The sequence below is a fragment of the Erithacus rubecula genome, assembly GCF_903797595.1.
Source record: "Erithacus rubecula genome assembly, chromosome: 6".
Taxonomy (NCBI): domain Eukaryota; kingdom Metazoa; phylum Chordata; class Aves; order Passeriformes; family Muscicapidae; genus Erithacus; species Erithacus rubecula.
In genome coordinates this window covers 16,554,590-16,580,365 of record NC_136688.1, presented here as the reverse complement: position 1 = coordinate 16,580,365, position 25,776 = coordinate 16,554,590, and the positions used below count along the sequence as shown (strand labels likewise).

The 25,776-nt window shown below is 39.6% G+C and overlaps 1 long non-coding RNA gene across 2 annotated transcripts in view; it reads left to right on the top strand.

The window, feature by feature from the left end:
- The window catches only part of LOC306802984, a 32,844-nt gene extending 7,484 nt beyond the window's left edge, over window positions 1-25,360 (top strand). Inside the window, exons 1-3 of one of the 2 annotated variants that reach the window (XR_013774533.1) lie at window positions 18,874-18,972; window positions 23,642-23,745; window positions 24,549-25,360. This is a non-coding gene — a long non-coding RNA (uncharacterized lncRNA). Of the gene's footprint in view, window positions 1-18,873; window positions 18,973-23,641; window positions 23,746-24,548 lie in introns of those variants that run through there. The other variant, XR_013774532.1, reaches the window with a different exon arrangement.
- Window positions 25,361-25,776: the final 416 nt, after the last annotated feature.

The following is a 25,776-nucleotide window of genomic DNA, read 5'->3' as shown; positions in this document are numbered from 1 at the left end:
TTCAGTGACAGAAGAGCAGGGAAAGTGTTCTTTCCTGCATAAAGAGCAGGATATTATGCCAACAACTTGTTGGCATAATATGAGAATTTTGTTGGCATAACATGAGAATTTTAAACAAATCAGAAGACAAGCATACAGAGCATGTATTAACACTGTGGGTAGTAAAACTCAGAAATCAATTGCTACAGAAATTTGCAGAAACACAGTATCTGCAGATTCAAGGAAGGAGTAGTCAAACTGGTGGATAACAGGTTTGTAAAGAGACTCTGAGAGGATTAAGTAGAATTCTGCCTAGAAATAGGCCAAGACAATGTTTTTGGGTGCTGGGAGATGCATGGAAAACAAACCACAGAAAATGGTCAAGGTTACCCACTCTTATGAGGGACCATCCCCTATTTCCTGTGGGATGGTCCCCAGGAGGGACCAAATGTTGTCTGTGCCCAGAAAAGAAGCTGAAATGATGCTGACCTGCAGAGCTTTGTCTTTGCTCTTTGGTCCTTGGCACTGGTTGAGTCAGTGCTTTGTTCCTCTGTCCTTCTGCACCTTTGGCAGAGAGAGCATCAAGTGACTTCCTCACTTTGTGCACACGAACTTGAACTTTCCCTTCTGAAGCAGAACCTCCAGAGGACATGGAAACTGATCCCCTTGTTTTATCTGGGCTTTCTGGAGTGAACCTGAAGGGATGAACATGCCCTAGCTTTGCAAAAAGAGGAGGAATGGTAGCTACATGAAGTTTATCACGCCCCATCAAGTCTGCCAAGTTCAATCTGCCATTACAGAGAGAGAGAGCTGCCTGTGAAATGGTTAGGATTGAGTGACAACACTTAACTAACCACTGAGAATGATTTTGTCTTTGTAGTACATTCTTGTCTCTCCATCATGTCTGTGTGTGTAGTGTTTTTAAATGAGTTTAATTATGGGTGAAGAAGAGTAGCTCTATGGATGTGCTTTCCTCTGTAACACTGCTAACTGATTGCTGTTCATCTGGACTTGTCACCAGTATTCACCAGTGTCCCAGCTCTGCACTTACCTTCTCTAGTTAAACTACTGGGGCTGTGAGGGGAAGTTGGGTTATTGTTTTGTCCTGATTTGGGCTTTGATTTTTTTTTTTTGTTGCTGTTTGTTTGTTTAAGTTTTGAGTTTTGTTTTGTGATTACCCAGGAATATTTCTGGTTGACTAAATGTGAGTCAGTGCCCTTGTTTTCATTTGTGATTTCTCAAAGTAGATACACATTTAATTTCTAGTCTCTTGGGTGCTTCTCATACTGAAGGAAAATGCAAAAGGCATAATTTTGTCTGCTGAGAACTCCTTTTGCTGATATTTGTGAAGTGGTTGCTCTATGCTTGTGGTACAGAATTACATCAGGTATCTTCCTAGGACATGAGAAATTGAGATCATGAAGTTTCCTGCTTGAAGCAAAACTTGATCTCCATTTCAGGAGAAACAAACTTATTTTCCATTTACTGGTCTAATTATATTTCCCTTGACAGCTTTTAGATTGTGAAAAGCAGCATCAATAGGAAGAAGAGTAAAATATTCTGTTGCAAAAAATATAAAAAGTTAAGCAGTACAATAAGTGACTGCTATTACTGTATTACTGCACTGTCATGTGTTGTTATATTCTTTATGTGCTCAAAAGAAAGTGACGACTCCTTTTCCCTCCAGTGTGCACATGTTGGCATTTGCTTGCCTTTGATTTCATTCCTGATGCTAATTTTATACTGAAGCTGGGGTGACCTTTATGTGTACCACTTTTCCAGGTGTTGCCTGCTTTCACCCACACAGTAACCACTGTTTGCATTTCTATGAGGTAAAACTAACTTCTGGCACCTTCTCTGCTGAGCTTTACTTTGATAATTATGCTCATCTAAAAGGAAACACATTTGTTGGAAACTTTTGAAATTAGTACAATCAACTTCAGACCAATTCAACTTCTTGAACTGGCTCAAAAGTTTATTAGGAGGAGGGAGATGGATTGTGGGCTTGGAGTCCATGGCAAATGTCTGAGATTTTTCTCTCTTTATACCACTGCTGACACTGAATAATTTCTGCCATTTCAGAGTTTCTCTCCAGTTGAAGTAGTGTGTGTAGGAAAGACACCTTAATACATCTTGCAGATGTGGAGAAATTTTACTTGAGATGCAGGCCTGCTGCTCTGCTCAGCCAGGTGAGTAAGACATGATCATTGTCAATTCATGAATGTAAGATATCTGAGTTAGATTTTTTGTTGCTGGGAAGGATTTTTCTAAAACTGCTAGTCAAAAATCAGTAATTGTAGAGGAAGTTTAATTGAGTGCAGCTGGGACAAGTTGACATGCACTGACACAAGGGCACAAGTTGTAATTTTGGTATGGCCATGCCCTGCACTCCATCTAGCAAGCACTGTCCTAACAACACCTGTGGTCTTCACTGAGGGAGGAAAGGTAGGAGATGTATTAATAGCCATAATAATTCCTTTGTCTTGATCATTTTAGTGAAATGCTTAAGTCCATTTGTTACATTGGTGGTGTTGCCTGCTTCTTTTTTGTGCACAAAACTGCTCATTTTAGCTGTTCAAGATGGTGCAGGCCAAAAGGAGAATCACAGACATTTCCAGCCCAATTCTAAGTGTGGACATCTGCACAGAGTTTGTGAGGCCTTGGTGCACAGGCCAAAGTGCCAAACTCCTCTTTATGTCCTGTTCTCACAGATTTGTTTTGGCATGTGTTTCATTCCTTTAGAGTTGCTAAAAGTCTGTGTCAGATAGTTACAGGAGGCATCATAAGGGTTTGAGTCTAATTGGTGTTTGAGTTAAAAGCCAAGGCATCACACCTTTTTTATTTTAAATACAGCTGTAGTTTGCAATCCTCAATGACAGTAGATGAGCTCTAAAAAAAAAAAAAAAACAAACCAACAACAACAAACCAACCAGAAACAAGAACAACACAAAAAAGACATTTTTGTTTCTAGCCTTGTCCATTCATCAATCCTCATCCATCCTTCTGTTCCCTTCCCATATCAGCAACGTCCCCTCCCTGCCCACCTGGCACCAGATGTGCTGTGTGTCCCCAGCCCTCGGAGTGGCAGAATGCAGAATCTCAGGTGACATTCACCTGGACGCTCTCAGCCCCAGCAGCTGCAGCCCCCTGATTGCCTGCCCGCCTCGGCGCCGCCGTATCAATCGCCTGTCAATTCGGCTTAGCCCCGGCTTTGACTGACTGCAACGAGGGGAGTGGGAGTGGGCTGGAGGGGAATGGGGAAAATTAATTGCTACATAAGAAAAAATTGAAAGATAATTATTCCTGCTTTCCTGTCAGCGCTCGAGGGTAGATGACCTCATTAACTTGCAGCTTGTACACAATTCAATTACTAGGAGATGGAAAATACATTTTTAATTACCTCGGTGGCTTGTGCTCCATTCATCTCCATTTGCATGGCTTTTTTTACTGTTGTGTTCTGAAGAAGTAGCATGGTCTTACTAAAGCTGCCCTAAGACCTTGCTTCTTGCTACAATTATTCTTGTTTCAGGTAGGATATTAAATGTGTGGGATTAACCCTGTGGTGCCAAGTGAGTCGGGAGGTCCTGTGATGGCACTAAGGTGGTTTTTGTTCCTTTGGCATGTCAGGATTTTGAAACTTATCCTGTCAAATAATTACAGAGGGTAACTTTGTTCCTTTGTGCATATCGTTGCTACATAATTCAAGAAAGAATTAAATTAGTGAATAATAAGCAGATCACCTAGTTAGACAAATATCATATCGATGTATGTCATGGGAAAGGATTCTTTTGTAATTTCTAAAAGCCTATTATGGCATTTACTGAATTAATGACTTAATTGTTTAAATACATAGCTAGGCAATTATTTTAATGCGTCAGTTTTAAAAACTGTCAGTAGTGTGTTGAAGTGCACAATACATGTGGAAAGAATATTTGTTCATCACCAGTGATTTCAGTTAAAACTATTGCAGTATTGAAAGGCTTGGAGCTAAGAATTGAGGAACCTGTGACTTAGTGCACAGGGTTTTTTGGGATTTTTTCAGGAAAGACCTGTCAAGGATTGTACAGAACTGATCTGGAGTGTTTCATGGTGTGGCACAGACTAATTCCCTGCTCTGATGGTGTACACTGTGTGGATGGGGAAACAGGAAATAAAGTACAAGGCACAGAGAAGCTGTTGATTGTTAGATCACAAGAAAGTGTTGAGGGAAGTTGTGAGGTACAAGTTGTGATATTTAGTGGTGGGAACTGGATATGTTTTATATGATCTATGTTCGGTCACTACTGTTCTCCCTGAAAAAAATAATGCAGGCATTCTTGCACCATTCATGTAAACTTCATTGTGAGTGTATTAGTCCTACTTAATTCTTCTCTAATGAGCATTAAAGCAGGATAAGGTGCTTTAAAGGCTCGCTGTCAGAGAGCCTTTAATGCTGTTCTAAGAATGTAAACTCAGAGTCTATGGCATGTTCTCAGCTGTGACCTGCTAGGGAGCATCCTTGTGGGAGACCTCTGAGAAAGTGATGGTGATGATTTGGACACTCCTCCTTCCTTTCACTGGCCCAGTGGGATCCAAGAGATAATGAAATACAATCTTCTTGCTATAAAGGAACATTTGGGGTGTTTACTCTGAAAAACTGCTGTTCAACCATAGAATGGTTGGACCACTACCTAACTTCTCAGTCTAGCAAATTTATGATGATGTTTTTCTTCAAGGATATCTGCTAAAGGAACATCCACATGAGCATTCCTTCACTGAGCACTCTTTCAGAAGCCTGTATGTGAGCAATTTTAAAGTGAAAGGCTGTAAATATTTTAAATCATCTAGGTTGGATATTTTATATTTTCTTTAACATTTCCAATATTTCTTAAGCCAGGAAGACATCTAAATAACCAACCCTAACCAACGTTTCTGGGTTTGTGCTGTTTTAGTATGGGACATATGAAATGCCACATTTAAGGAATCAGATGCTTGCAGGCCTGGAGAGAAATTATGTTGTATTTTGCTTATATATTATGAAATACAGCTACAATTTCTCATGGATGTTTTTTGGTATGAGGGTTTTATTGGTAATTTTTAACGATTTACAGTTAGGTTTGGTGATTCTAGTGTCAGCAAAGTATCAAGTGCAGACAAAATTCATGGCATTTGCATGAGGTGTAATGTCTGTTACAAGCTGCACAACTTTTATTTTGACATACAGCACATTTCCACTGTTCTTCCAAAGATAAACAGCACTATAGCTCTGAACTTTTTTGTTTTTTGTAGATGTAACACAAAGTATAAAAGCATTTTAAGAATATAGATACATGAAAGCAAATAACAGTTGGAGGAAATCCACACAAGCATGGTTTGCTTGGAATACACTCTTCTCCTCTGTCTCCACTGATTATTATTACATGTATATGTTGATCAAAAAAATTTAGGCCATCTGAAATACAACAAGGCTTCTGCAGCTGTCTGGCCTGTCAAGTCTTTGAAATGTATGTGACCCCAGCAGAATAATTTATTGTGCTATACCAGTGCTCCATTTAGGGAAAATTAATATAAATGGTAAGATAATAATTGGAAACTGACTTATATGTGACATTCAGGCCAACATCAGGATTCTGCAGTGTTAATATATTTTCAGATGACACATGGGGATAAGACATTAAGGATCTAAGGAGGGAGGCTGATTCAACTTGAATTTCTTTGTGGACTTTTTTGTATTGAGTATCACCACTGAGCAGCAGGCTTTTAAAATTTTATTTCTGTCTACTATCACCTGTAGACCAATGGCATCTGTACAATTTGTAAAGGATGAATCCTTTCATTACTTTTAGGTCTGGATTTTTCTTCACTCTAGAAATATCCCAAGCCTGTGTCTGGGTTTGCCCCAGCTCAGGTGCAGGACCTTGCACTTGTTACCTGTCCTTGTTCCCACCATCTCTAGGCTTCCTTTTTGAGTTTGAGTTTGCTCAGGAGCTCCTTGTTCACCCATGCAGGCCTTTTGTCTTTTTTGCCTGTTGGGATGCATCACTCCTGAGCTTGGAGGAGATGATCCTTGAAGATCAACCAACTGAAGAATCAGACACAAATTCCTAGCTAAATGCAGAATGTATGAGGGGTTCTAGCAGGGTTCTGGAAATGTTCCCAGCCTTGGCACATAGGGCTGTGCCGGCACAAACCTAAAGGGGCTCACCTTTTGCTATGGAAAACCCAGGCAAGGAAGTGGAGTGCATTCTTCATTTTAGAATGGAAAAGGAAAGAGAATTTCAAGAGAGACAGCACCTCAGGACTGTTGGAAAGCATATTCTTAAGAAGATGTCACAGAAGACATTTAATATTTAATGATCTGTTTATATGCTCACACAGTAGTAGTAACTTGTAGTTGACTTGTATGAAAAAAAGAGTAACTTGATTTCTTGCAGAAATCCATGTTGATCTAGTCTGTTGGCTCTTTTCCAAAAGAGATTTGCACATGCTGACTATTAAAGGCTTTCTTTTAATCCTCTTCTGCCCTCCTGCTTGAAGAATTCTTGAAGGTATTTTCTTTTTTTTTTTTTTCCTTTCCCTCCTTCATTTGCAACCAATAATATTCCACTTACTGCCAAAGTAGTGCAGGATTCAGTCATAACATCAAATACACAATGTTCTCCAATTATTGTGTTTGGTTATAATAAGGATATTGCAGTCCCACAAAATGTGGTTTATGGCTCTCAAAATCTTTAGTAAGTCTAAACTGATGTAACACATTGTTTAAATTACCAAGCCCAGATATCTTTTATAAATGCAGAATTAGAAATATTTTTTTCAAAAAAAAAAGTCATATAAAGAAAAGGAATGGGCTCATTACAAAATATTTCACACATAATCTAACTAATTAACATAATAAATTGCAGGGAACCATATTGGATTATCATATAATTAACTAAATTCCATATGGGCCACATAAGTTAATGTTTTCTTTTTGGAAAATTGTATGCCTTGGCAAATAAAATATTCAGAGGATTAACTATAAAGAAAAAAAAGGCTTTGTGTAATTATTGTCTCTTGTAATTTGAATTAGACATAATTACATTTCCTAAATATGAAGAGAAAATAAGTGTGATCTATAGAGAACAGACAACCCCACTGAGACAAGTCTGTCTTTGTTTCCTGACCCATTAAGTGACAATTATGATACTTGTGTTAAACATCTTAGAAGTGGTATGAACTTGCCATAACTCTTCACTTATTCTGCATGAAAAGATCATAATAGAAAACGCTTTTGCTCTTCTACTTTTAAATGGACACCATCACTTGTGCAATACAAAAAGTTCATGGAGAAATGCATCAAGTGCTAATTCCACCACATACATCAAATCAAGGATTGCTGTTGTTGCACCTCCAAAGCCATGTAGCCCTCTAGAAGGTATTGCTGCAAACCTCTGTAAAATTTGTGTGTCCTTAGGTGCTGTCATACACCACTGGTCAGTTGAATTGCTGATGCTTGTTGTTAATTTACTTAGTTTCTCCAGGGTTGCTTGGGTTTTTCTTTCCCTCACCATTTATTTATTTAAAGTAAAGCAACTGATAGACAGCATAAGATCTGAAATTAATTCAGTAGAGGTTTTATAACATATTTTATACCAGTTAGCAAAAAATGCTTCAGAACTTTTGGCATACTTGTGGAGAGTTGTATTACCTGAACACATATATATTTCATGTATTGGTGCATATCCAGTTTAGACCATTGTGTGAGCTTGAGTTTACAAACTTTGTTTACTACTTGTGTTGATCAGTCTGTCCTAGATTAAATAATTTATATTACTGAAAGCAGATCTGCTCATATATTCTTAGATGGGAATCACACATTTTGGCCTTTGCATGGAATTTATCTGTGAATTGCCTACTTATGGTTTATTCTGTTGTGACAAAAGCAAACTATAGGGATGATATATAATTAAGTGGTTTAACTAAGTATTTGAGGTTACTTCAGCATTATTTATCATTTACTTTTTGATAGGAAGTAGTCATATAAATAAAGTAAACACTTTTTAAAAATTCTTTATGAGAGATACTTCTCGGAATGGATCTGTTGCTCTATTATGATTGATTTTTATTTTTTGCTTCTATGTATGTGATAAAAGTAACTTTTGATTGTTTGCTAAATGTGTTAATGTTTTCTAGGCAGATTTTTGAATAAATCTTTCTCTTTTTTATGTAAATTATTGGTTTATGTGCAAGATGTACTGTTATATCCTACATGCTGGACTCCAGTGTGTTCTGCTATTACACTCTGATTTCTCCTTGGAAATTTAATCTCATTGATTCTGAGAAAGGCTAGTGGAAAATCCTCTTGCTGCATGTGTGCCACCTCCTGTAATTTACAGAATTTTGCTGATAATCATCCCATTTCTCCTAATTTCTTTCCATGAAAAAAAATTTCCATCCATAGAAGTTTGTGGCATCTTTTCATTTGCAGCAGCCAAAGCTAAAGATAAAAAGGGCAATTGATGTAATAGCAGTTTTATTTCTTGCTTACCTGGAGGGCCACGTGTACTGGCACCCCTTTTGGTTATATAATTGACACATTTTCCTGGGCTGTTCACTGAGCCTTACTCTGGCTTCAGGTTGGACAATGACCTCGAGGATTATCTGGAACCCTCTAAATACTAGAATATCATTGTAAGCTCTCCACCAAACCTTCTTTTTTTTCAAGGCTGAACAAACCTATTTCTCTGAGCCTTTTCTCATATGCCAGCCTTCCCTGTCCTTATGTCCTTGTCCAAGCCATCCACAACTCTTTATATAGCTGGGAACAAAACTCAACAGAGTTCCAGGTGTGGCCTGACAAGCACTTTAGTTTTGACAGTAGCTTAAATACTGCCTGCTCTCAACACCCATCCTGACGTGTTTAGAGTCAATTTAGATTATTTCATTAGCAGATCCTTACCTGACACTTGGATCAAAAGGCTTTGCAAGACTTTTACTGCCTAAATAATAACGATGGGTGCTTGGTTTGGCAGGTTTGACAATTCCTGTGAGTAGGGCAGGAGAGTTTTGCTCCTCTTCCCAGATACTCTACTTGTTTATCTTCACTGGGAGAACAGCTGATGCATTTCTGTTTGGCTCCATAGTGATGTAAAGAAGACTCAGATTCTCAGCTCCTTCTCTCTGCTGCTTTGCCCTGCTCAATTGACAGAACACATCTAGATGCCTGTTTCATAGACTTAGTGAAATGCCCTGCCATGCACAATTTCCATGCCAATCCATAACATCTGTCTGTTAAGCTGGTTTTAAGTATGATCATCCTTTGGCCTTCCCTGTTCCTTTAAAAAGTATACCCAAATTCAAGCAAAATTTCCTTTAATAACTGCATAGTCTATTTCTCTTGGAAATCTTTGACAGCCTTGTCTGATCCTAATTCTTAATGAAAATTCACTGAAAACAATCAATTTTTTTTCTTTAGGAGTATTTTACTGTATGCGAATATGTTTTTGAGCAGACCATGCCCCCAGTACCTGTGAAATAATGAGATTCTTCTGTGCTAATGCCAGTTAAGAGAAATATTTTTATGTCTCTGTAGTCTCTTTATTCTCCTTTTCTATTTATGTATTGCTGGTTAAACAGCTTAAGTAATGAAGTCTTCTGAAACTTAGTTATCCTCCTTGCTTCTCTAGCTTTGGCTGTCCTGCAAAATTCCTCTTTTGTTTTCCCTGTAACATCACAATCCTAAGTTTATATCTTGCTTTCCTGTTCTTCAGATTTGGTTTTATTACCACCACTTTAATTTTTACTTTTTTGGAGTTTCCCATTATGAGCTGTTTCTGTCTTCCATTTTTGCAAGAAATGCAAAATTTCCTTTCCTTAAAGCATTATGTGGATTACTACTACATGTCACATTGTAGAGGGAGGTGAACCTTAATTATAATCACTGCTGAACTGTTTATTCTCTCACAGTCCTTCTTCCACTGTTTGATTAAGGGCTCAGTCCAAGATCACTCTCAACTTTCCATTTTTATGTGCTTCACCCTAGTTCTTGCAAAAATCAGCTGGTGATGAAACTTTAGTTTCCTAACCTGTGCTCTCATGAGACATTCAGCCAATTGTGCCCATCTTCTCCTGCTCCACTACCCCAAATACTTTGCTTTTACCTGTTTTCTGATCTACAGACACCAGATGCCTTTCTAATTCTTTGGTCTTTAAAATTTTCTATCTGCACCACTTCTCTAATCTCTAATATCAGGAGCCACTCCACTGGTATGCTTGATGTATGGAATACAATAGTGCAGGTGAGAAGGGATCTCTGGAAGTTATCTAATCCAATTTCTTGTTGAAGGCTCAACTAATGTAAAAGTTGCACCAGGTTCCACTTGCCTCTGTGCAGTTGAGTTTTGAGAAAAATTTACATGTATGGAGACGGCACAGTCTTTTTGGGCACCTGTTGTGTCCTGGTTATCTGGTGAAAGTTCACCAATTCCAGCTCCATCCCATGGCTGTGGCTTTTGCTGGTACCCACAGGCATTGTAGCTGTAGCTTCTCTTGCACCATAGAGTTGAGAGGTGGGAGCTGAGGTGTGGCAGCTCAAACACAGTAAATGTAGTGTGAGATTCCTAACCAGCTGCATTTATGATAAGAGAAATCCCCATATTTTTGTCTTTACTTCATAAAACATTTAATACATTAAACCTAGGAAGCCACAGGACCATTTGCCAGTCACCTTTGTTATTTGACAGTTAATCTATCCTTGTGTACACCTTGGTCAGATAATTCAGGTAAGAGGTAGAAGGGATCTGCTTTTACACTAAATGGTTGGTCTGAACCCCCTAAGATATTGTGTGGAGCTTTTTTAACCTGTTGAACCCAAGAGGCACATGGATAGTTTAGTGGTGCAAGAAAGCAGATATTTGCTTCTCTCTTTGGTGCTGACTTTTATGTGTGACTGGTAACTCTGCTGGTGCCCTCCTGTATTGGAAATGATGATCTGCCCTGTAGGATGTGTGGGACACCCTGCTGAAGTCACTGAGGGTTTCTTATTTTCCTTCATTACTACTTAAGCCAGGTCCTCCAGGCAGTCACTTTCGTTTGGCATGCCAGTGGTAAATTTTTAAAATATTGTTTCTTCTATTCACCTTCACTTTGTTTGGCTCCCTTCCTAATCCTCTTATTTCTGGCAGGTACAACATTTTGAGGCAGGCACAGGAAGAAGCTTTGAGCTGTTTGTTCTCTTACTAAAACAAATGACACAATGGAAAAAAAATAACATCGGGGCATGAAAGGGAAGGAGGGGAGGAGGAGAGGGAAGAGTCCCCGGGGAGGATTTTGGGGTTCTGTGGGATGTGGGAGGCACGATGGCTGCTCCAGCCCTGCCCTCTGCTCCTCTCTGCCCTCTTGGCTCAGGATGGTTCCCGTCTCCTCTACATTTCAAAGCTTTGCGGTAAATAATCAATTCAAACCAGCACCCAGCCTCTCCTTCTGTAATTCTGAAAAACCCATTAAATTATATTGTTGGGGGAAAACAATAGTTGTGCTAATCACGCTCTGTGCATGTGCATCTTAATTTCCCCAGAGACCTGAATATGAATTTTTACTAACATGTTAATTTTGTGTGTTAATCAGTAGCTGTAGGCCGAATGAATGGATTGACTATGTAAAACTGTTTGATATTGAAACAACTCCTTTTGACCCCCTCAAATTGGCTTCATTCCACTGAAGACGGTTAAAGTTAATTAAGCACTCAATAGGTTTATGGTGTTTAAATTAAAATATATCACTGCTCATTGTGTAGTCATCAAGCGGAGACGGCGCTCGCCCCGCTCCCCTCAGCCGGCCCCGCGCCCCGCAGCGCCGCCAGGGGGCGCCATGGCGCCGCGCTCGCCGGGCCCTGAGGGAGCGGGAGAGCGGCGGGACCGCAGCGCCCGGCCCGGCCTGCCCGCCCTGCAGCCTTTCCTGATTCCTACAGCCTGCTCTCCTACAGCCTTTCTTCCGTACACCCTGCCCTCCGTACAGCCTGCCCTGCTTCCTACAGCCTGCCCTGCTTCCTACAGCCTGCCCGCCCTGCAGCCTTTCCTGCTTCCTACAGCCTGCCCTCCGTACAGCCTGCCCTGCTTCCTACAGCCTGCCCTGCTTCCTACAGCCTTCCCTCCTTCCTACAGCCTGCCCTCCGTACAGCCTTTCCTGATTCCTACAGCCTGCCCGCCCTACAGCCTTGCTTCTTACAGCCTGCCCTTCTTACAGCCTTTCCATCTTCCTACACCCTTCCCTCGTTACAGCCTTCTCTCCTTACAGCCTGTCCTCCTTACACCCTTCCCTCCTTACAGCCTGCCCATCTTCCTACAGCCTTTCCTCCTTACAGCCTTTCCTCCTTCCCAGAATTTCCTCCTTCCCAGCATTTCCCATCTTCCCAGCATTTCTCACCTTCCCAACCCTTCCTTCCTTCCCAGCATTTCCCATCTCCCTACACCCTTCACTCCTTCCAGCCTTTCCCTCCTTCCTGGCCTTTCACACCTTCCAGCCTTTCTCTCCTTCCCAGCTTTTCCCTTCTTTCCAGCCTTTTCCACCTCCTGTGCCCCTTCCTTCCTTCCTTCCTTCCTTCCTTCCTTCCTTCCTTCCTTCCTTCCTTCCTCCTTCCTTCCTTCCTTCCTTCCTTCCTTCCTTCCTTCCTTCCTTCCTTCCTTTCCTTCCTTCCTTCCTTCCTTCCTTCCTTCCTTCCTTCCTTCCTTCCTTCCTTCCTTCCTTCCGTTCCTTCCTTCCTTCCTTCCTTCCTTCCTCCTTCCCTTCCTTTCCTTCCTTCCTTCCTTCACTTCCTTCCTTCCTTCCTTCCTTCCTCCTTTCCTTCCTCCTTCCTTCCTTCCTTCCTTCCCTTCCTTCCTTCCTTCCTTCCTTCCTTCCTTCCTTCCTTCCTTCCTTCCTTCCTTCCTTCCTTCCTTCCTTCCTTCCTTCCTTCCTTCTCCCTTCCCTCCCTTCCCTCCCTTCCCTCCCTTCCCTCCCTTCCCTCCCTTCCCTCCCTTCCCTCCCTTCCCTCCCTTCCCTCCCTTCCCTCCCTTCCCTCCCTTCCCTCCCTTCCCTCCCTTCCCTCCCTTCCCTCCCTTCCCTCCCTTCCCTCCCTTCCTTCCTCCCTCTTCAATTAAACTTCTGGGATGAAATGCCAGAGCCCAGGGATATATGTTTACTAAGAAATAACTGAAATTATGCATGGAAAAAAATAAAATAACACTTAACTCTTCCTTTAAAAAAGAAGAAAAAAGTCGTGTTGAAAGCTGTAACAATTGATGTGCTGGCTTTCCCCTCTGGGCCCTTTTAAAGGGCTGCTGGTGGCTGGGGGTTGTGGTTGCTGCTTTTCAGAAGCCGTGACAGTCACGTTAAGATCCCCGAAAAGAATTGTATAATAGGTAGAGAGTGCAAAAAAATGAGATAATGGTAATTCTCAAAGGAATACACGCTTTAAATTAAAAAGCCACAGTGCTGCTGATGTGAGCATTATATTAATGCTTGTATGACACAATCCTCAAAGCTCTTTCTTCTTCCTCAAGCTGTTTACTTCTCCCTTGAAAGTGAGGGCTACGTGGTGCCCTGGCACAGCCAGCACAGATTGTGGCTCAGGTTATGATTGCAGGTGCTTCACATTCTTGGAAAAAGTCAAGCTTTTGTGTGCACCTTTGATGAACAATCTATGCCAAAGAAAGGAGGTGTTGGAATGTGGGAAGGTTAAATGTGGTTGTGCCAGTGGTGGGTGAAGTCCTGGCCGTCCTTGTCAGTTTGCAAGTGATGGGATCTCATTTTTACCATGTGTAAAGTTCAGGTTGCAAACCTTCTCCATATCTGCTTTAACTGCTTGCAAATTGTGTGTAAACACCAGAGAACGACACACTGCTCTTATTATTACAGGAAGGCTGGTCAAAATCACCACAGGCAGGTGCCCACTGCAAGCATAAAGGATAAAAATTATTGCTTTCATACTGGCCTTCCTCACCTAGGAAATGTTTCTGCATTCTTCAAAACTAGAAATGCTCTAAGAGGGAAGAGGAGTGATGGAAAGAGGCTCAAAGAAGTATCAGACTAAATAAAATAATGTTATAAAATAAGTAGATTGTCCTGAAAGGGAAAACCTTGTTACTTGTGCTGGTCAAGTATAGTGCATGCTTTCAAAATTAATCCTGGCTGTCTAATAAGTATATCTTATTTTATAAACGTTAAAAAGGGGATAAAATCCCATTCACACACCTTTGTATTAATTCATGATTAATTTGTCATGTTCTTCTGTTTACCTTTCCAATACAGAGTTGATACTGTACCTTCTCTGCACCTTGGTGTGCATGAGTGAAATTTTCTTATCTTGGATTTCATAAGGTGATCAGGGTGGGTTGCTCTTGTGTGAGTTAGAGGCAAAATAAGTGATTTCCTCGATTCTCTCACCTGTGCAGAGCTGTGGAGGAGCACTGTGCTTGAGAGAATGTCAGAGCCTGCCTTTGCAAGCCACAGCTGACAAAGTACTGCCTCTATTGCAGCATATTTCTGCCTTTCTGCAGTAAACTGTTTCCTAGTGTTTTTAAAATGTATTTCATGTTTCTCCATCTGTGCCAGCCAGATCTGCTGGATCTACTGCCGGGCAGGTGAGTCAGAGCAGGGCTACTGCAACTGCATCCTCTGCAGTGAGAGCTGAGGGATGACTTCTTGCCTTCTGAGCCCTTTTGCTCAGTCCTCTCCAGTAACACAGCTCACATTTGTGCTGGCTGCTGACAGGAGAGGAGGAGGTCTGGCTGTGCTATCAGTGCTGCTTCCTGTTCAGGCTCGTAGTTCACATTTATAGCTGTCACCACAAAAGGCAAATGACATTTTTACATGGAAAGCTTTCACAGGAGCACTCAGAGGGCTGATAAACGTGCTTTGCAATTCTGGATGAGTTTAGACTGACTGAAGGAGAGATCTAATGCAGTGGACCAGCTAAGTGTTTTTATTTCCTAAATATCTTCAGATGTGATTGTATCTGCAGTGGGGATTTTATCCAACAGGGTAGCTGTGCAAATGATGCACATACCTAATAAGTAGGCATAAATATTAATATACAATGTGATTTTCTTTCTTCCCCTTACTGAAGTGCCTTTTGAAATCAGGGCTATGGCACTGGCAGAGATGAAGTACACAGATGCTCAAGGATTTGGTGTTCTGCAGCTCTGCCCACCATAACCAAATTGGGAGATCAAAATTTTGCAGCGATTTTCTTCCTTTGTACATCTCTTTGACAGCACTAGCCCAGCCACAAAAATCCACTTGTTCTGTGAGCCTATATTCAGTATCATGTTTTGCACACAGTGACAGTTCATCCAGATATCTGCAAATCTACTTTTCAGCAACACAATCTGCTTACCAAATTAAATAAGTGAAATCAGAGGATTTCAGTAATCCCTTGAGAGCAGCTTTGTAATGTAAATGAGTTTGATTGCCACTGATAGCCATTTGCCAGAAGAGCTTGAGGATTTTGAAGATGCCACCTAAATAATCCCTAGAGGTCTGGCTGGGTGCAGAACTGTGCCTGTGCTGGTTTTCTCATGCTGAGGGACAGTTCTTTCGGGGATATCTGTGGCTGCTCCAGCACTTTTGGCTGACTGGAGCCAACATGGCTCAGCATGGGCAGGAGATGTCACCTGCTGCTTCCTGCCTGCAGTTAGTCAAGGTGACTAACTAACTCTTTACAGGGGTGAGGTGGTCTCAGAGAAATGGTTTAATAATGCCCTTATGAGCACTAACCTGTTGGAACAGAAAAACAGTTTGAGGGTTTTTTTAGTATTAAATTCTTTCAGTGGATCAAAGTGTATAAAAGGAAATGGAGGATTAAGCCTAAGTGTTTTCTCTTTTTTCATCTCCTTACTTTGAGTTTTTGTGTCTAAGTTGATAAAGCACTGTCCAATGAAGAGCTGGAGTTTCACATGAAAATTTAATTAAGGCATAATGTAGAAACCTACTTTGCAGAGCTTGCTCTAGAGCAGCTGACTTGGATTTGCTCAGCAAACCTACCTCTTTGTTTGCAAATAAGAATGAATATACATTTCTTCAAACGTGTAAGATGTGATAGTGTATTGCGTTGATGTGACCAGCAATGTGTATTCTGTCACCATCTGTTGAGCTGAGTGGGGCAGTGCCCCTGATCTCCTGGCACATATTCTCTGCTAATGGGCCATCTTTAAACCAGCTGGGCAATCATCTTTATTTTCCCACAGCCCATCCTCCCTCCAGGAGATATCTCCTGTTCATGGCCACTGAGTCCCAGGGCATGACTGATAAAATTCCATCATCCCACTGGGAGATGCTCCAGCCAGGGGAGGAGCCAAGCCTTTCCTACCTAGATAAAAACTGAGATTTTGGACACCAAGGGACCTTCTTTCCACTGGATTCCAGAGGAAAACCAGACCCTTCCACATCATCCCTGGAGCTTCAGAGGAAACTGCACCTTCTCCAGGAGCACTGCTCCAGCTGAGCCACATCTGCCCCTGCAGGAGGATGCAGCACCATGGAATGGGACTGTGCCACCACCCTGACTGACTGACTGTGCCAGCTTGGATCATGACTCTGGCAGGGTTTGGGATTGTTCTTTGTAATCTGCATTTCTATTTTAATTTTCCCTGTAAAGAACTGTTATTTCTAATTCCCATCTCTTTGCCTGAGAGCCCATTAATTTCAAAATTATAATAATAATTAGGAGGAAGTGGGGTTTACATTCTCCATTTCAAAGAGAAGCTTCTGCCTTTATTGGCAGACACCTGTCCTCCAAACCAGGACAGATAGCAGGACCTTGTCTGCTTCAGGAGTCAAACATGTAAAAATTGTAATAGCTGTGTCTATTCTTTTTATCTTTGGCTAGTTCATATGGAGAAAAAAAGTATTTTCTTAGCACATGTAATGTGTTTTGGGAGGGGTGCCAAACATGATCTCATTTCTACTTTTTTTTTTTTTTTTGTGCAAAGGTGTTTTAAATGAGAATAATCAGTTACACAGAGGATATGACAGTAGCCCTCTATTTTCTGCCTAAGAATTTTTGAATGGCTTTCCCTCAGAGATATGGGATTATGTTACTGAACTCTGGCATCTGGCCTTAAAAATATTTCTTGATGCTCACCCACAGGTCTTTAACTACTACCATTTCAACCAAGTCTACAAACTTGTTTTAATGCATGAGGTACTTTCCAGATTTGGACTGTTCTGCGGCCTCACTCTGTATTTTCACACATTTGTCAAGGAACAATAATATATTTGATGGATGTTGGGTGTTAACACATGCTGAGGGAAACTTTCCTCCAGCCAGAGCCCTTTGAATCCAGTTGTCATCGTTGTGTTCCTTCTGGATTGATGTTAATTTTCTGTGATGTTGCTGGGGCTAGAAGTGGACTCAACAACTTTCACTTTATATGTTCTTCCACGCAGCAAGTGAAGGAAACAGCCTTTCTTAATTCAAGAAGTTGTTCTGCCATATCATTCCACATGGATACCAACAATCCTAGGAATTCAACACTTGTTAACTTTTATTTTCCATCTTATTTGGGTAATCGTTTAAACTGTTGAGAAAGAGCAGAAGATGATTGGCATCCCCCAAGGGTAAGGAGGCATGTGTAATCCAATAGCAGATGAATTTTTATTTTTTCCTGGTTTATTGTATAACCTGTCCGTGAGAACTTTTAGGCCCGTTGGGTTTTGTATGTTTTGCTGCTGGCTCACAGCTTGTTCGTGTCCTCTGGCTTACTCTGTTCTGATAAAACATGACTTGTAATTTAGAGGAAAATTATGTAAATTAAGATGTTAAGTTCTTACCAGGGCATTGTAAACTTCAGTTTTAAAGGTCAGCTTAAAGAAAACATAATCTTTTTGATGTTGTACTTTTTGGGTCATTTTAATTGACAGAATGAGCAAGGGGGCACCCTGATGATGATGATGATATCTAACAGATAGCAGCATGAGCTGTGCTGACTAAAACTGGGCAATAAAATCTTTGATTGCCACTAGTTTCTCCTCTGAAATTTTAATCTCAGAATAAACCAATTTATCATGGTGCAAAACTGATCAGATTAGTACCTGTTTTTATAGTTCTATTACTATATCTACTCTTTGACACAGAATGTTGTAGTCTGCTCAGCAAGGAGGATGTGATACAGTTCTTGAAGATCAATCTGGTGCTTCTTTTGATACCTCCAGAGAGGGGGAAAATACATTGGTGTGGGGTTGTCTCTTTCTGTTGTGTCTCTGCTGGTGGCACCCAGGCACTAATCTGTATTGATACACCTTTGTTTCTAATAATTCTAGATGTTAAATACTTATTTACTTAAAGGTCAGATAATTCTTTGCTATGACATTAAGGGTTTTTCAGGTAGCGGGTTCTCACTTGAAAGCTGTGTGGAGCTGTGATTTTTTGGATTAAATTGCCTTGAAAGATTGTTTCCAACACCACTCTTTGCTGCCTGCCATCTGCTCCAAGGGCTGTTTCTTTTTTCAGCTGTGAAACGCAGCCAATTTGGCCCTTGCTCCTCAGGGCATTGGGAGGAAAAACTTCTCTCCAGCTGCTGCCAAGGGGAATTCCCTGCAACCCTTAAATGTCCCAGAAAGGGGAGAAAGCAGAATGAAGCCTGACAACGGGCAGTGCCAGGCAGAATTGTGCTCAGTGAACTCTGCTCAGCTCAGGTCATAATATCTGTCAGTTCTGGGCTCAGTACATGGCTGAGAAGTTGGTCCTGAGACTGTGTCAAAGGCAGACTTGGAGTTTTTGTGTGGCCAAGCAAGGTGTGTGATATAGAGAAGCCAGGAGTTGAGGTTTGGGTTAGATTTGAATGCTTGGATCTGGCTGTGGCCTTAATATTGTATGTGAATTATTTCAGGTCCATGCAAATAATGACAGCAAGACCTCCTAGATAAAGTATTCTTCTTTTCACTCACAGTGAAAATGTGTGTTGCATATGAAAATCTACAGCACCCCAAAATCCTAGACTTTATTTTTGGGCAGCTCCCCATAGTCATGATTGGAGAAATAAGGGATTTTTCCAGGTAGGAATGTTTTTATTTGGTTGTGTGTTGTTGTTTTTCTGGTTTTGTTTTGGTTTGTTTTTTTTTGTCTGGCAGAAAAATATTAGACTCTTAAAAAAAAAACCCTGTTATTTGCTGTGCTCCTATTAGCTTTCCATGCCTAGTTTTAGGTTCAGTGACCAAAATCAGCTAGCAGTTTTCCCTTTGTACAATGTTATCATGGAGGACATTCACACTTCTTCATTCTCTCCTGTGAATGCTCCCAGATGTTACTTGTAGTTCTGCTGGCAGTAGAAAATGCTACGATGTTTTAGATTTTTAAACTATATATACTTTGCATACATTTGTATTTTTGTACATTATCTAGAAATATATTTTTATATACAAATATAAAAAATGTTTCTATGTGAAGCCCAAAGCCAGGCACTCACTCATTCCCTCAAGGTAAGGTGGGGGCCAAACTCAGAAGAGCAGCAGTGAGAAAACTCAGGGATTGTGATAAAGCCCATTTAATAACCCAAACAAAGTGGAAGAAGGAATTAATTTCTCACTTCCCATTGCAGGCAGGTGCTCAGCCATCCCCAGGAAGGCAGGGCTCCATCATGCATAACGTGACTTGGGAGGAGTCCATCACTCCAAACATTCCTTTTCCCAGCTCCATGTGCCCAGATGGTCTGGGATACCCCTGGGGTCAGCTGGGGTCAGCTGTCCTGGCTCTGTCCCCTCCCAAATCCTCATCAGCACTGAAAACATCCCTGTTTGCAGCACAAACCCAAAATGCAGCCCACATCGGTCACTATGAGGAAAATTAACCCTACCTGTCTTGCATAGTGTTGATCTGTCTGTAATTTTCAATGTGAACATGTGAGAGTCCAAAAGCAAAATATTTTTATGGTCCTGATACATCTGAAAAAAAAATTGCAAAGAATTAGAGCACTAATCTTGCAAATTAATGTGGATATCTATCAATATATTATAAAGGCTAAATTCTTCTGCTGCAATCCCCCAAAAACAAAGCAAAAGGATTGGCGCTGGCAGGAAAAAACAAGAAAAATTCTCTTTGGTGCAAAACAAGAAAAATAGTATTTGGTGCAAAACATAGTATGCAACTGTTTTTTATCCTATAGCTTTGTACATCATAAAATTAAAATTACTTTGAATTGCACAAAAAAAAAAAAAAAAAGGAGAAAGGGAAGAACTTTAAATTATCAGTTTCCTAAAGTAAATTTATATTACTGTAGTAGAGCCAGAATTCTTTTTTGCTGTGTATTTTATCACAGAACGCAAGTAACAGTCAGTCAGCCTTGTCATGCACTGTTCATTTTGCACTTCAGGTTGCCTTTTCTCTCCCTTTGTTGTTTTTTTCAATTAAAAAAAGCTCTTATATTGTGCAAGATAAGATATTCCTGATGTTGATACTGTGTGCACATGAACTGCTATAGCAGGCCTGACTGGGCTTTTTGGATGCTACAGCTTCCAAATGATTCATACCAATGCTGCTGGGAGATTATTAGAGCAAAGGCAGCAGCAGATCCTGGAGAGAAGAGCAGTATTGGCATCCAGGAATTCCTGAGCTTTGGGCTCAGACTGGCTACCAGCCCTCCTCAAGTAAATTGCTCCACATTGCTGTTCTTATCCTCATGACTTAGAGGAAATAATACTTTCCTAGCATAGTGTAAGATGGCAATGGATAATAAAGAATCTCTGTAAGGCTTTAAAGGGCAGAAACTGCTGTTAAGCAGGTTTTTTACTCTCATGCACATCTTTAAGTCTTATTTTGAGGGGAAAAAAAAGCCACATTACTTAAGAAATTTTGTACCACTACCAACCTGGGTATGGTGCATTTCAACAAATATAAACATTGTTCTTTAGCAAAGAACTTCCACATACAGTTTCTAATTAGATGGTTTTAATAATTCCAATTCAATCAACCTACATAAACAACAAATATCAAAAAGGAATCTCTGCTCCTGTAGTCCTTTGCCTCCACAGAATGGTTCTGAGCAATATAAATGATGTTTGTTCTCCTGTTACTGCATCTCCACATAATGAGCAGTTTTATTATAGTTGAAGCATTATCCCAGCATGTATTTGCAAGAAGTATATGACAATGAAATAGTAATTTTTCATTATTTTTCTTAATATCTTTAGACTATCTATGCCTCTGATAAATATTTATACTCAGCTTTGTACAGAAATATGTTCCTCTTTTCTAAATTACCCTCAATTGCAGTTGCTTTATAAGACTTTTTTTTTTCTCTTTTTCTCTATTATAAAGCTGTTTTTAAGGTCATCTCAGGATTTTGCATGAATGCTTTTTCTTCTCTATGTTTGTTAGGAATGTGTGCTGTGGACAAAGGAAACATTATTTATCCAGGGTAGTTTTCAGTTTTACTTTAGCTCTATTGCAGACTGCTGCAAAGCATTTTGTTTTCTTTTAATCTGTATCTTAGTGATGAAATTATAATGACACTTTTAGAAGCATTACTTACTGATCTTGCTTTCAAGTAGACTGTGTCATAAATAGGGTGTCATGAGATATTCAGAAGGATTCTATTTCTTACAAGATTTTTATTTGAATCTCCCACTATCACACGAGGTTCATTACAACTAATTATTTTGCTTATACTTGGATTTATGGTTTAGTTCCCAAAAGAAAAAAAAAAAACCCTCTACTTTATTGTATTGTTTTCTTCAAAGAGGAAGTTTGGCTGATCTGAGGCAGTGATTGCACCAAAATACTTCCTGTAAAATAATTATGTCTTCATCATTTTCAGGGGTAAGAAAATGAGAATGAGAGAGCTGAGTGCCAGAGGGATGTGTGTCTCCTGTTTCTCCTTCCTTTTTGAGCTATATTCTCTTTCACAGCAAGAAAAAAAAAAAAAAAAAAAAAAAAAAGAGAAAATGGAGAATCTAAAAATAGAGAATCTATATCAGAAGAGTGTAATAGAAGATAATGAGGTGATACATAGAAAGGAAACACCAAGCAGTAAGAGAAAGACCAGAAAAAAAAAAAATCCATATAGCATTTACCACTAATTTTGAGGAAATTAAGACATTGCCCTCCCAAATCTTGAGAGTTAAAATCCAGCTGTTTGTTGCTGCATCCTAATCCTTTTTGCTCTATAGGTTTCTGGAATGATGGAATTTAAATTTAGTGGGGTTTTAGTGAGTTTATTTTCAGAATTGTGAATCTCCCTGCCACAAATCTCATCAGCAGAGATTAAATGTGAGGGACATTGCCTTAGTGACCAGAACAGGCTGCCCCTTGTCCCACACAAGGAAAGAGGGACTGGAAATCTGGGCAGTATAGAAAATGTACATGTGATGGATCTGTTTTCTTCCTAATTTAAGAAAGTTAAGACATGTGGCTGCATTGCAGATCTTTTCAGGCAATTTAAAGTTTAAATGCAAGATATACATATCTCATGCCTACTTGTTAGTTTTCCATAATTTTTATTAATATATTGTTAATGTTTAGATAATTCCCAAGCATTTATTATATTTTCTCCCAAGTGCATTTTAAATGTGGCCTTGCACAAATCTTGATACATTAAATGTGATTGGCAGCATTATTGATATTTACAGGTATGCACTGTTTCAAAGGATTGCATTATAATGAGAAATTCTTCACTTAATCCTCCTTTTTCCTCTGCCAGTGTAGACTAAGTCCACCAATCACAAAATGAGAATTTGAACCTGTATATTTTATTGCCAGTGATGTCAGAATTCATATGAAAGAATTAATATTAAGCCTTTAATATACCTAGTGGAAAAACACAGTGCAGTGAAAGGCACCTGTTTACATGGTAGTCTTGGTATTGAGGAAAATCTGTTCTGCTTCACAATTCCTTATTGTATTCTATAGGACCCAGGAGAGTTTGATGCCATTAGCAAGCCTAGGAATGAATGCAGAAATGTTTCAACAGATGTCAGAACTGTGCATTGTTTTGTGTTTCTGCTGTTTTCAAATATTTTTTCATTTAACAACACCTTTGTCCCGCCAGGAGGAGCTCTGTTTTCAAACAGACCATAACATTTGCTTAACTAATTACAGAAGAAAAATCAGTAGTTACTAAATAGGAAGAAAGTTTTGTGTGGCAACTGTAAGTGAAGAATGGAAATCATGTTGAAGGATGGCAGAGTAACCTGTGTATGGGGTATATTGTGAGCCTTGCATGTGGCATGTAAAGCATTTTAAAAAATCAATAATTTCCACATTTCCCAAAGCACATACTTTCAGTTTGCTTCAGTCTACATTAAAATAATGAAAGTGTCATAATAGTTGTTATTTTGTTTAATTTGAAATGATGGCTGTTAGCAGAATTACCTTAAATCAGAAGTTTGGAGATGTTGAACTGATGTTTTTACAGTCATGAACCTGATTTTCTTTTTTACAAGGAGGAAGAGATTCCATATCAGAAGAGTGTAATAGAAGATAATGAGATGATATGTAGAGAGGAAATACCAAGCAGCAAGAGAAGCTTTATTTTTTTAAATCACCTAATTATAAGTTGATGTTTTCATGAAGTTGTATTTTGTCTATAAATTAATGTTACAAAAAGTTATTTCCTATATGCCTTAAAGAGAGATTATTGGATTCTTTTGAGAGTGCTTTCATTTTTCCTTTTGTGCTTAGAGTTGAAAATAGTTTGGCTTATGAAGTGTATTTTTTTAAATTTTGTTACAGGTCTGGCTGGCTTTTGTCTGTGCTGATTAACAGAACAAGTCAAGGTTTGCATTCATCCAGAAGTATCATTATAGGATATAATCTTATAGACTGCAAAATTTTAAGTAAGGATATAGAAATGATTGAATAGTTTGATGGTGATGTGGTAGCATTGACTAATATTATCTCCCTTTTCTCTTGCTGTGTGTTTTTTGGCTCTTTCAGGCCAATGCCTCTGGCTCCAGAGTAAAGGCTTAAACTCTGAAATGAATTCCAATGATCAATATTTCTTTCTTCCCTCAATAATTCTTACAGAACTTAGAAAAAACTGACTCCCAAAGGCGATTGAAACTTGTAATTTCGTTTTGCTCGACGTGAAGTTATATAATCCTTCAGCACATTACATGGTTCTCCCATGGCATTAGGGTATTAGTACTAATGGAAAGACATAGTTATTACAAACAATTCCAAATTTCACGGTGTGTATCTTAATAGCAGAAAGGGATTTTCTCATGATTAAAAAGAAAAATGGGTGGCAAAATAAGGAAGGAATGCTTGTTACATAGGATGATCCCCTGGAGGCTTAATTACTGAAAAAAAAAATAGGAGGTAAATGTTCAAGATGTTTACAGGTTAAACATTGCATGAGTATCTTTTAAATAAGAGTATCTGCAACCTTGGAGCAGCTAATTGCTCAAGAATCACAGCCATTTGTGCTGCCTCATTTTCCCCTGGGATCGACACTCACAACAGGATAATTCTTACCCTGATATAAGTGTCACAGTAGGGACTCGGTGTAATTTGCTGATATGATATCAAAAATAGCATTAGGGTAATTACATTTTGCACTTGTACTGTTTCACAGGCAATAATATAACTGAAAATCTCTTTTTTTTTTTTTTTTTTTTTTTTTTTTTTTTGCTTATAGTAACCTGGCCTTTCCCCACCAGAACCACAATTCTCTTTTTCTTTCTAAGGTTGAGGAGTGAAGTTACTCCAAAGTTTTGGGACTTTTTTTAGCATCTTCAACACAAAATTGTATCCAATCATCAGGGGTGAAGAAATTAAAGTAAGTATTACACTATTGGACTTGGGAGATGTTTTGTAAACTAAGCTGATCCATTGTGTGATCTGTCTTCAATACTGTTCTACTGCAGTTTAAATGGAACTCTTTGTTCCTCTCATTGCCTGGAGAAAAGTAAAATGAGTGGATAGTTTTGTTGTTGTCACTTGGATGTATTTCAGTTGATAAAATTAAACTTTTGTGTGGAAAAATTTAATTCCCTGTAACACCAACCTTAACTTGTGAATTGTGAAACCTATGCAAGGAAAATCAGTATTTGCAGCCCTTGGAATTTCCTGGTGATACAGCTGTTCTAACAGTCCAGTGGAAAAGTGACTACAGCAAGAAAACCAGACCTTAGTTTGTTGGAAATTGCCATAGAGATTTGGATTTAAATTGAGCTCCTCCTGAATTTGCATCAGGTGACAGAATGACACAAGTGCTTCTCTCTTGGGTCACCAGGGACAAAGGCAATGGATTTAATTATGATTTAGACTCAGCTCAACCAGAGATTTTGCAAAGTTCTATAATAAGCAAAGCTCTTTTTTGAAGTCTTGTACCAGTTTCTGGGAAATGCCCAAGTCCTAGGAAGCACTTTCTCATTTTCATGTGATACTTTATTTAGGTGGTACCCATCATCTTATTTAGACATTTCAGATTAGATTTGCAGCTTTGGTATTAACAAGGGATGATTGCTGATTAAATCCTGGTCCAAACAAACAAAGTTATCCCATAGATGACAAACATGGAGAATGAGGGTTTAAGCTTTTGTGACTACAAAATACAGGCAAGTTTTAAAACTGATGGCAGCTCTCAAACCAGCTGGTGTATCTGGAGTGGAGGTTGGCCCAAAAAGCCTCCAGGAGCTGTCCCATGGAAAGCTGCTCTGGAGCCAGCTCCACTGAGTTCTTGCAGGGAAAAAAAAAAAAAAAAATTGTCTACCCGGTTTGGGGGGCTCCCTGACCATGCTGCCCATGGATAATTTGTCTTTGCAGTTGCTATAATTTTAATATACAGAAACAACCCTTTAAAGAGAGATTGTTCTTCAATAAAAAGGGCACTCTGAGCATCTCAGAATTAAAGGCTAGAAATG